Source organism: Balaenoptera musculus, chromosome 14 (genome assembly GCF_009873245.2).
Source record: "Balaenoptera musculus isolate JJ_BM4_2016_0621 chromosome 14, mBalMus1.pri.v3, whole genome shotgun sequence".
In the NCBI taxonomy this organism is placed as follows: domain Eukaryota; kingdom Metazoa; phylum Chordata; class Mammalia; order Artiodactyla; family Balaenopteridae; genus Balaenoptera; species Balaenoptera musculus.
The window spans coordinates 65,458,269-65,471,112 of record NC_045798.1 but is presented as its reverse complement, the minus strand read 5'-3'; the positions used below and the strand labels follow the sequence as shown (position 1 = coordinate 65,471,112).

At 38.4% G+C, this 12,844-nt stretch overlaps 1 protein-coding gene across 2 annotated transcripts in view; it reads left to right on the top strand.

Annotated features, from left to right (window-relative positions):
- DYM (dymeclin) overlaps positions 1-12,844 on the top strand; it is a 403,514-nt gene that overhangs the window by 265,611 nt on the left and 125,059 nt on the right. The gene's annotated exons all lie outside the window — the stretch shown is intronic.

The window sequence follows — 12,844 nt, the reverse complement described above, 5'->3', positions numbered from 1 at the left end:
CTTTCTAATACCTGGTACTTTTAAGACCTGTACCTTGCTGGAGTTCTAGAGTATAAACTCATTAGCGTCTGGTCTTCCATCACTTCCAGCTTAGGTTTCAGCTTTTTCTAGTCTCTCTTCTGCTCTCTGTCTATACTAGTCACTGAATTTTCTCATCCATTGCCATGGCTTTCATTCCTGGTTGTATGTTTACAGTTCCCAAATGCGTATCTCTAACCTAAATCTCTTTCCTGAAGCCAGATGCACACATCCAAATGTCTAGTTGAAACTTTCACTTGGGTAATGAATAGGCATCTCAAACGTAGCATATCTAAGAGGGAACACCTGATGATCTCCCTGGAACTACCCCCACCCCAGTGGATAATCTCCCATATCAGTAAATGGTATACCTACCCTTTCATTTGCTTACACTAAAAACCCTGATCATATCCTTGACTCTTCTCTTTTACCTCAAATCCAGGCTGGCAACAAATCCTGTTGGCTTTGGTATCAGCTAGGTGTGTATACCAAGGAAAGGTATTGGAGAATAGCTCTCAGGAGAAACTGAAAAGTGTAAGACAATTGTATTTCCAGGTAAATGGGAGAGAATGCTTTTTTTTTTTTAAGTGCAGTAAAGATATGGAAAGGAGATATTTGCCTAACTATAAAAATATCAGATATTTGTGTAAAGAATCAGAAACCAGATAAACTTTGAAATTTTAAGCTTAGCAAAAGTACTTTTCAGGGAATTTCTACTTTGTATTTTATTCAGTGAACCAATATTGAGTACCTGCTATGCACCAGGCATTGTTCTAGGTACCAGGAATATAGCAGTGAGCAAAACAGGTGAAAATCTCTGCCGTGGTGGAGCTTACATACTAGTGCAGGATCAGAAAACTTTTTCTGTAAAGGACTGGATAGTAAATGTTTTAGACGTGGCACATCAGATTGTCTCGGTCACAACTACTCAGCTCTGCCATTGTAGCATGAAAACAGCCATAGACAGTACAGGAATGAATGGATGTGGCTGAGATCCAATGAAACTTTACTTACAAGAACCAGGTGGTGGACCGGATTTGGTCTGTGAGCTGTAGTTGGCCAGCCTACTGTATCTAGTGGATGGAAGCAGTAAAAACATATAAGTAAAGCATATAGTATTTTATAAATTGATAAGTAGTATGGGGGATAAAAATAGAGCAGGAAGGAAAATAAGGCATGCCAGGGTTGGATTGTGATCGGCTTCAAAGAGTAGGTGACATTTGAGAAAAAACTTCAGGATGAGGGAGTAAGCCATTACTAGACTCTAGCAGGTGTGAGAAAGGAAAGGTTTGTCTTAAGGATACTTAGTGGAGAATAGCTCACAAAAGAAATGCTGGAGATGTTGGGAAGCTCAGAGACTTAAACTGGGGAGTCAGCACCTCCAGGGCATATTCTCTGCCCACCTCCCCCTCTCCCTTTCTTCCTCTCTTCCTGTGTGTCTGTGTCTATATGCCTGTGTTTGTGTGTTGTGTCTATGGTCTGTCTTTCTCTTTCACTCCCTTAGCGTAGGTTCATTCTCTCCTTTTATACGTGGATTTTCTCTGCAAAACTAAACCATGACCTTACATCTTTACAGTCTTCTAACCAAAGAGGAGAAACAGTCTTTCTCACCATTCCTAGTTAGAAAAATCTTAGGCAAAGTTTTCAACTGGTTCAACTTAAAACACCTATCCGTTTGCCAATCTCTGTGAACCAGGGGATGGGGTATTATAACTGACTCACCGTGTGCCATGAACTCACTTTTTTCGGGAGAGTCAGTTCTTTTCCTAAAAAAAGTAAGTGGGAGTGAATCATGCTGGGCAGAAAAAAAAAAAAAACAGGCCACCCCAGATAAGAGATAATAAAATAAGGTGGTTATGAGTACTGGCTCTGAAGTCAGATTACCAAGGTGTAAATTCTAGCTCTTCCACTTAAAAGCAGTATAATCCTTGGCAAGCTGATTAACCTCTCTAATGCCCTAGTTTCCTCTTGTATGTTGTGACGATAGCATTAATACCCTTTTTATTAAGCATGTTGTATGTTAATTTAGTTTAAAAATATGAAAGATTAAAAAGGTGCATGGCATAGAGTGCATTGTAAGTAAGTGACAACTACCGTCATTCTGATTATTTATCCTCAGCATATAAAAGGATAACCAGCGGGATCGGCCCTAGGAATGTAAGGTTGCGTTAACATACCATCATCAGTTAGTACAGTCTACTATATAAGTAGACTTCAAACTGTATGGTCATCTTAATAGGTATAGGAAAAGCATTTGATGAAATTCAACACCTATTCATGATGATAAGAAAATTCAGTTAGCAAGGAATAGCAAGGAATAGAGGGGAATTTCCTCAACTGAGGAAATTCTATGAGAAAACTTACAGCTAAAATCTTACTTAATGGTAAAAAACTGAATGCATCTTCCCTAGGATCAGGAAAATAACAAGGATCTTCACTCTCACATTTATTCATTACTGTGCTAGAGATCCTAGCCAGTGCAGTGAGTCAAGAAAAAGAAATGTTAATAATCCAGATTAGAAAAGAAGATCTACAGGTGTTTTTATTCACATAAAACATGGTCATATGTTTAAAAATCCTAATGAATCTATAAAAAATCTACTAGTTAATAAATGAGTTTAGCATGGTCGTAGGATAAAAGGTCAGTATATAATAATGATTGTATTTTGATATTCTTGTGATAAACAGCCAGAAATTGCAATTTTAAAACAATGCTATTTACAGTAGCATAAAAAATACGAAATAACTTAGGAACGAACATAAGATACAGGCAAGATCTGTACAATAAAAACGAAAGCACTGCTAAAAGAAATTAAAGAAGACATAAATAAACATGGTGATCTCATGCTCCTGGATCAGAGACTTAGTATTGTTAAGATCCTGAAATTGATCTATACATTTAAATAATCCTAATCAAAATCCCACCAGACTTTTTGGTAGAAATTGACAAAGCTGATTCTAACATTTGTATGGATGTAAAAAGGACCTAGAATACCCAAAAGCAATTTTAACAAAGAAAACTTAAGTTGGAGGACTAAGACTACCTGATTTCAAGATTTACTCTAAATTACAGCTAGAGTAACCAAGATAGTATGTGATAGCTTTTTAGACCAATGAAATAGAATAGAGTCCAGAAATAGACCCATGCACATATGGTCAATGAAATTTTGACAAGGCTGCCAAGGTAATTCAGGGGGTGAAAGGGATAGCCTTGTCAACAAATGATTCTACAACAATTAAATATTTATATGCCAAAAAGCCCAGTAACAACAAAGTGAACCTTGACTCTTACTGCATGCCATACATACGTATGAAGTCCAAATAGAGCACAGACCTAATTATAAGAGTTAAAACTATAAAACTTCCAGAAGAAATTATAGGAGAAAATCTTTGGAATCTTAGGTTAGGCAAAGATTTATGATGCAAAAACTACAAATAATTTTTTTTTAATTTCATGAATTGGACGTCATCAAATTTTAAAACTTTCTTCCACTTCCCACCGCCCCCCACCAAGTATGGGAGAAGTTGTTTACAAAAATAAATAATACCTGATAATGAGATACAAAGTAAGGAAATATAGGTCCTTTTCTCAGGGTAGTTAAGATCATTGTTTAATCTTCATCAATATGTTAAAATCTTCCTTTAGTTTTATAACCCACCCTACTCTGTGTTGTACTTAGGGTATATTTTCATATTTATAATTCATAGGTCATAAGAGACAGCTGCCTCTGAGTAGACTGTAATTTTATCTCAGTGACAGTACCCAGATGTTTAAAAAATGATACTACAACCAATTTGATGTTTAGCTGATAACAAGGTCAGAGAGTACACACTTCCAGTTTTATGATAAATAAGTTCTGGAGATCTAATGTACAGCATGGTGATTATAGTTAATAGTACTCTAGCATATCCTTGAAAGTAGTTCAGAAAGTAGGTCTTAAATGTTCTAACCACAAGAAAGAAATGGTAGTTATGGGATGGGATGGAGGTGTGAGCTAAAGCTGTGGTGGTCATCATTTTGCAATATGTATGTATCAAATCAACATGCTGCACACCTTAAACATTCACAGTGTCATATATCAATTACATCTCAATAAAGCTGGGAGAAAATATTTTAAAGCTGACCAAAAAAAATACCTGATAAAGGACTTGTGTCTAGAGTATATAAAGAATTCTCACAACTCACGAAGAACAAAAAGAACCCATTTTTTTAATAAATGGGCAAAATATTTGAATAGACACTTCAACAAAGAAAACATGAGCACAGGGAAATTCATTAGGGGAATGCAAATTGAAACCACAGTGAGATCCACTTCACACCCACTAAAATGGCTAAACTTAAAGACTGAAATATCAAGTGCTAGCCAGAATGTAGAACAGACAGTTTGGCAGTTTCTTATAGAGTTAAAACAAAGAGCATACAACACAGCAATCCCACTTCTAGGTATTTATTCAAGAGAAATGAAAACATATGTTCACATAAAAACTTGTACGAGAGTGTTTATAGCCTCTTTATTCATAATGGCTCAAAACTGGAAGCAACCCAAATGTCCACCAACTGATAAATAAACAAATTGAGGTTCATTCATACAATAGAAAACTACTCAGCAATAAAAAGGAATGAATTACTGACACACAAAACAATGTGGATGAATTTGAAAAACATTATGCTGAGTGATAGAAGCCAGACACAAAAGAGTACATATGGTATGATTCTATTTACATGAAAGCTAGAAAAGGCAGAACCATAGCGATGGAAAACAGACCAGTGGTTACCTGGAGTGAGGTCTGGGGGTGGGCATATTGGAGGAGGGACTTGACTTCAGAGGGGCACAGGGGAACTTCCTGGGGTAATGGGAATAGTCTCTATCATGATTATGGTGATGAGTCACATGAATGTTTGTATTTTTCAAAACTCATTGAATTGTCTACTTAAAATTGGCCAATTTTATAATATGGAGCTCATTCCTCAATAAAGCTGATTAAAAATAAAGTAACCAGCAGTGTAAGACTGTATTTAAATATCAACCGAGTGGTAGAGAAGTTAGTATGGTTCAGAGGCAGGTTAGAGAAACCTTTCACAGAGCGTAGGGAGTTGTGCCTTGAAAGAGAGGCAGCACTTAGATGGGTGGAGGGGGCAAGAAGGGCTTCCTGCATGTAGAAAGAGTCCGTGTCTGCAGGGGAGCGAGCCCAAAGCTTGGCGGAAGGAGATTTGGTGTCTAGCTGGAGCTCTGCCTTTAATAACCTTAATAATATTTTGTGTTTCTCTGCATTTAAATAGCTCTTTAGGGTTTGTAAAGAACTTCTGTATTCACTACACTATGGAACTTTGACCTTGGATGAACTACCAGCTCTGTAGCTAAGTTTCTTCATCTGCTCCCATTATAATGTGGAGTTGAGGTGCTCCTCATCTCTCTGGTGACTACTGTTTGAGTGTGTCAGAGGGTGGGACCGGGGCATGGAGAGGAAGTGATTACAAGTTGTGAGGAATGTCCGCAGTTTTCAAGGAGGGAACCCCATGCCACCTCGCAGTAACTGACCTCTGTCTGCATTGCCTTCCCCGTCGGGCTGTTACTCTTAACTCTCCTCGCCCCAGCGCCGCCTGTTTCCCCACATCCTGCTTGTCTCTCAACCACCAAGGGCCAGCTTCTGCCTCCTCCTCCCCACTGAAAACAGTTTTGGGTACAGTAACCATTGATTTCTTTCCTTGTGTCAAATCCAGTGACTTTGTTTCTTTTTTTCAATCCTTCTTTACCTTTTAACAGTGGTGAGTGCTCCCTCCTTACGATTATTCCCCTGACTTCGAGAAGAATGTCTTTCTCTTCTTGTTCTTCTACTGCTAGCTCTTTGAGTACCCTTTACTGTGTTTACCCTTTTAGTCTTGGTGTTTCCCAGATTTCTGTCCTTATCTCTCTTGTTTTATATTACATGTTTTCCTTGGGTGATCGCCTGTACTTTTATGATTTCGACTGATGCTAATAGCCCTTAAATTTCTTACCTCTCTCCTGAGCACCAGATTAGTATTTCCTGAATCTGGATATTTCTTTTTTTTTTTTTTTTTAAGAAATCTCTTCCAAATGCAACTTTTTTAAAATTAATTAATTAATTTGGTTGTGCTGGGTCTTAGTTGCGGCTAGCAGGCTCCTCAGTTGCGGCACATGGGATCCTTAGTTGCAGCTCGCCAGCTCCTTAGTTGTGGCACGCAGGCTCCTTAGTTTTGGCATGTGAACTCTTAGTTACAGCCTGCAGGATCTAGTTCCCTGACCAGGGATCGAACCCGGGCCCCCTGCGTTGGGAGCATGGAGGCTTACCCACTGCACCACCAGGGAAGTCCCTGAATCTGGATATTTCTAACCACCTCCATCTGGATATTGCCGAGCACCTCTGCGTTTCGTGGCAGAATGGTTAAGAGCACAGCTCTTGGAGCCAGTCTGCCTGAATTTGTTTCCTGACTCCACCACTTAGTAGCTATGAGCCTTAACCATACTTTGCCTCAATTTTCATCATCCCTTCAAAATAAAAAAAGCGTGGAGAATAATAGCACATCTGTCAGGTGATGACCTGGTGAACAGTGTCTGATGCTCAGGAAGCACCCTGCCACTGAGCTGCTGCCACTCTTGTTCTCTTTGAGGCGCAGCCCTTTGTCTTCCTGGGTCTTCTCCCTACTCTTTGGCTCTTCTTCTTTGAATCCCTGGCATGTTCAGTCACATTCTCAGCCAGCCACTAAGTTTCCCAAGCTTCCCAAACCTGAGAGTCATCCATGATTCCCTTTTTTCACTCTGTGTTGTCTCCTTTGCCTTCCAAATAGCTCCTATTTGCTTCAGTTCAAGCCCTCCTCACCTCTCACTTGTAGCGGCGTAAAAGTTACCCAAAGTATCTTTCTGTTTCCACTCCCGTTCCCTTGCCCACCCCTGTCCATCCTTCCGATCCTCTTTAGGAGCCAAGGAATCTTTCTGAAACAAACATAATTGTTATGTACTTATACCTCTCTGCACAGGTATGTGGTTTTCAGGTTCTGTGACAGGGCCTCTGCGGCCACCACGAGATGAGAGCGCATCGGGGAGAGATGGAGGACAGAGATGAGCAAGGTTGCTCCATCACCCCTCCTGCCCATCCCTGCCCCCCACCTCCCACCTGGACCCCGAACATAGCAGCTTTGCTTCTGTCTCTCTTGCTTATCATTATAGTCCTGCTGTCAGAAAACACCTCTGGCTTTCAGGATGAAGTCCAGGGTCTAAGTAAGACACAGGAGGCACTTTATGAACTATTCCCGCTACTGCCCTGACCATATCGTGGTGCTCCAGATACTTAACACTTTATGAGTGTGCGTGCTGTGATGTTTGCTACACCCACAGTGCTCAGATTTCTCTGCCTACCCTCGTGCTCTTTTCTCTGCCCACATTACCTTTACCGTTGCCTGATTTGCTTGGCTAACTCCGGATTGTTCCTTAAGATTCAGCTCAGGCATCACCTCCGGAAATGATTTCCTGTCCTTACTTCAGGTGCAGTCAGGCAGCCCTCATCTTTGTCCCCAGTGCAACATGCTTCTCTCCATCACCACAGTGACTTCTGTGTAGGCATAGCTTCCTTGACCTGACTGCGCCCTCCAGGAGCACAGAACAAAGATCGTGTGGCTTTTGCTTGTTGCTGTATCCCAGGCAGACAACACTCTCATTCCCTGGCATGTAGTAGGTTCTTGGTAAATGTTGGAGTTACTGTCTGTCTCAGTGACTTAGTGCAGACCTCTCAGCATGGTCTTTTTTAACAGGCCCATGCTGATCTTGCTAGCTTCATCTCTCGCCATCTCGAACCCTCCGCCCCGGTGGACTTGCACTTTTCTGGCCTTATAAGCTATTGGTACTTCCCTGAAGTCTCTCTGTGCCTTTCTATACACTTTCCGCCTTTCAGAATGGCTATCCCTCCCCCTTTACTTTTCCCAACAAGCAAACCCCCTAACCTTCAAGGCCACCATCAAGGTAGATTTCCTCTGTGAAACGTACCTAACCTTCAGCTGTACTCCCATGGCACTCTCTTCAGACCCATGGAGTTCTCTGATTTCAGTATTGTAGACATTTTTTTCCTCTTATTCCATTAGACTTGATTTCCTTGGGGGCAAGGAATCATGTCTCTTTAACTCATTTTGTAAGACTGTAACATTAGCTTCTTACTGCATACAGAAAGGTCCAGGACTTTTGATGTGCCACAAGTGGCCCTTCACAGTCTGTCCTTAAACTGTCCTCATCTCCTGCCACCAGCTGGGCGCCCTAAACGACAGCCCTTTGCAGCAGCCAGTGGTTTTCTGAGCACATTCCAGGTTGGACTCATCATGCATATTTATATGCTTCTTTCTTTTGTGAAACGCTGGCTTTTGGCAGGGGCTCTGTTTTCTTCAGGATAGTGTGTTCTTTTTATTCCAGTTTTTAAAATGTATAATATTTCAGGCATACACCAAAAAAAACAGTAATATAGCAGTCACCTATGTATATATCCAGTATTACTGAAAGAACATTTGAGAGAGAGAGAGAGCTGAGCCTCTTATTTCTTCCTCCCTGATCCTATTTCCTTCTCTTCTTTCTCAGAGAATAATGACTATCCTAAATGTAGAGTTTATCATTTCCATATATGTTTTATTACTTCAAATGTTTTATCTGTAGAAGATATGTAATGTTTTGCATGTTAAAAACACTATATAAATAATACCTCATTCACATTCTCTACCAGGGTCCTTGCTTGTAGAACAACATTGTTTTTGAGGATTATCCCTATTGTTACACGTAGGTTTAGATAACCTTAAATTGCTACATAGTATGCCATTGTATGACTCTTCCACAGTTTGTTTACCCGTTCCATTCCTGAGAGTTTTTGTTGTTTTTAATTTTTCACTGTTAAACCAATTTACAATGAACATTCTTGTACAAAAAGGAAAATCTAGTCTTTTTCTAATATAAATAAAAAAGTATTCTGGCAGCTATATCCTGAATGAAGATCAGTACACTTGGAATCAGTTTCACTTACTTCCAGAATCGGAATTACCCCTTCCATACAAACATCATGTGTGTCACTCACTCTAGCATTTAGCTGGGGCTGGTACTTTGAATGCAAAAGCTTTAAGCAAAAGTTACTTTTCTCAGCAATTTTGCAAGTCATGTCTCATATAAATTTAGGTCATTTTGCCCTACAAATGCTAAACAGAAGACAAAATTGAATGTTTTTTAAAAATTAAAAAAAAAAAAAACTTTGAGAGCTCTGGCTAGCAGACCTGAGGAATAAAGCATATTAGATTGTAGAAGAATAACAGCCTGAGTAAGTGTGAATTCTGTTTTTAATTCATGATAGAAAACTGGGAGTGACCTCAAATCATCTGTTCTTACACCAACTTTCTTAAAAACAGCTGGGAACAGTAGCCACAGCTTCTTGAGGTGGACCATGTCAACATTGTATGCCCATAACAGTCAAATTTTCTGTTATGTCCAACTGAAAGAGCTTATGTTTGAATTGCAGCTCCCTTCCTTGTTTTGTCTTCTACCAACAATGAAAAAGGATTGTTAGTATTCTCTTTTAAAATAAACAAACTAGCCTTTCTTCTCCAAAGGAAACAATATCAAGTCCTTTTTGCTTTGATTCCTAGGACTTGTTTCATAAATTTCTGAAAGTGATGATAAAAGTTACCATAGATTACCTCTGTTGTCCTTCTCTGAAGGGTACACTCTTAGAACACTGACAGAGAAAATCCCAGGTTTATTGAACCCATAAAACAGCTCCTGAGTTCTGGTATTTTGTAAACTTGAAGTGCACTGCTGTACTTCACTTGCCCCCTTTCCTCTTACTAACACCAAAAAGCTAACTTCTTCTAGGTGTATTTATTGTTTTTGCTTTTTGTTTGGGCATCCAATTGATGCCTCTGAGTCTTGCCATGCCCTATACTAAAATCAACCACCAAAGTCCATTCAGTCTCAAAAAACTTCTGAAACTCCATTTATTCCAGAAAATACACTACAACCAATTAAAAGAATCTTACTAATTGCCCTCTTTTATGCATTTCCATGTGAATATGCTTTATGCACTATCCCAACATATTTTTATCTTTTAATTTTCATTGCCTGCAAAATAATTTGTATATTTAAGAATATATACCCCCATTGCAGTTTAGTACTATGTTCAGTTATTCTTTTACTCAGCAGTTTTACTTTATCTATAGTCAGTCTCGCCTCAGGTATACTAAAGATTATGTACAAGGGTGTTCATTGCAGTGCTATTTATAATACAAAAAACTGGAAACATTGCAATGATTCATTTCTAATGGACTAGTTAAATTAAGGTATATCCATATGCTTGGATATCAGTTAACTGGCACTCAATATATGTTTATTGAACGAATCAAGGATTATATTGTTAAGTGGAAAAAGTGCAAGGTACAGAGCAGTACCTATTTTGTGGAAAAAAAACATGGATGTATATGCACAGTATTCATTCATATACATGCCTTGATGCATATAATATTGTTGGAATCATAGACAATAAACCGCTAACATTTGTTACCAGTGGGTCATGGGTATGGATGTGAGGAAAAAGTGTGATGTTTACTTTTAACCTTAAAAAAGCAAAACTAAACCTCAAATAGAGAAGACCCAGAAAAGTAAAATGATTGAAAAGAATGTACATACCCTTACAGATTGAGTCTTTTTTCCTACTTCTTTACATAGCACTTCCACTTCACTCTTCTCACTGTCCCCTGTTTTGCCTCTGTGCTTTGCCTTCTGTTTGGAAATACCTTCTCTCTTCTCTTGCACAAATCTTTTTCCTTCATCATAAAGTCTAACCCCTTCATGAAACTTTGCTGAACTATTCCATTTCAAAGAAGTCTCTCTTATCAACATATGCTTGATCAGTATCATATGATTTCACACTTACTCACTTAGTAATTATTTCACTTATTTTCCTGCTGTATTTGAGTATAGATTTAGAGAATATTCTTGGCTTTGTTACGTTTGCTTTGTACACATCCAGCATTACCAATAAGTGTTAAGGAATTTTTTTCATTCATTTTTTAACATTTTAATGTTAAAACTTAATCTAGAAAGAATACTTAGTAGTCTTGTTTTCCGTAATTATCCCATTTAAACCATTTGAAATTAGAGATTTTCATAAATTGATATTCAAATCAATATTCTGTTTAGAAAGGTACCACTAAGAAATACTAGAGTAATGTTTTGGGCATTAAAGAAGATACTACAGGTCATACTTATATGGAAAAGTACATGGAATCAGAATTGTCTTTATTTTTAACTTGTCATCTAGCCCAAGGAAGAATACTTTATTCACTAGATATAGTAGATTTAACATTAGGATCATATAATTATGTGTATTTGAAGCTCTATTATTAGGTACATACACATTTAGGATTGTTATAGCTTCTTGATAAATTTGCCATTTCATCACTATAAAATTTCTCTCTTTATCTCGGGTAATAATATTCTTATCCTTAAGCCTACTTTGTCTAATATTAATATAGCCGCTCCAGCTTTCTTATGATTAGTGTTTATACAATATCTCTTTTGTATCATTTTACTGTTCACTTATCTGTATCTTTAAATTTACAAGCGTGGCTCTTATACATAGCATGTTATTGGGTTTTGCTTTTTTATCCAGTCTGACAATCTCTGTCATTTAACGAAAGTGTTTAATCCATTTACATTTAATGTAAATTTGTTTTATACTTTGAAAATTGCTCATTTAGGTCTGTTGGGATGCATCTTAGAATCATCTTTACTCTGGGCTAGAATAGCCCTACTCCTAAAGCATGGCCTTTCTGAGAATTCAACTGAGTGTTCATGTTCAATGAGTTTTATCCACTCTGGCTGGTTGGAACTTCATCCCTCCACCCTTTTGTGATCTCCAAAATCTCTGTTCAGTTTGTGGCTCCTGGATGGTGGTTTACTGCCACACCTTTCAAGAAGACACTGGAGCAGGTTTTGAACATTTCAGATGTTCAACATCTGAAAACAGTTATTTTATATATTTTGTTCAGTTTTTTTAGTTGTTTACACAGGGGAGTTATTCAGTACCAGTTAATCCATCCTGGCCAGAAGTAAAAATCTTGTAATACATATGTTTAAAGCCATTCTTTTTTTTTTTTTAATTAATTTATTTATTTTTGGCTGTGTTGGGTCTTCGTTTCTGTGCGAGGGCTTTCTCTAGTTGTGGCGAGCGGGGGCCACTCTTCATCGCGGTGCGCGAGCCTCTCACTGTTGCGGCCTCTCTTGTTGTGGAGCACAAGCTCCAGACGCGCAGGCTCAGTAGTTGTGGCTCACAGGCCTAGTTGCTCCGCGGCATGTGGGATCTTCCCAGACCAGGGCATGAACCCATGTCTGCTGCACTGGCAGGCAGATTCTCAACCACTGCGCCACCCGGGAAGCCCGTAAAGCCATTCTTTTTGAGAATAAGAATATAAAGCTATAATATAGAATCATAGACTCTGTATTATGCTAGAGAAATAATCCAATGCACTTATTTGAAAGATGAGATACTCCAATAAAGATGTTAAAAAAAATAAAATAAATAAACCCATGCAGTAAGATACAAAAAAAAGATGAGAAAATTGGGATACAGCAAGCTCAAGTAACTTGTAACAGATTGCACTATGAGTTACTCATAAAGTCAGTCCATATCTCAGGTTTTCTTAATATCTGTCCACTGTCCTGTCCATGATAGTAATCTTCTGAAAATTTCTCCTCTGTTTGAAATATAATTTGAAACTGGCAAACTTTTATTTTAGAACCCTTATAATTTAAACATTCTTTTCACTTTATTATTTGTTATATCAATA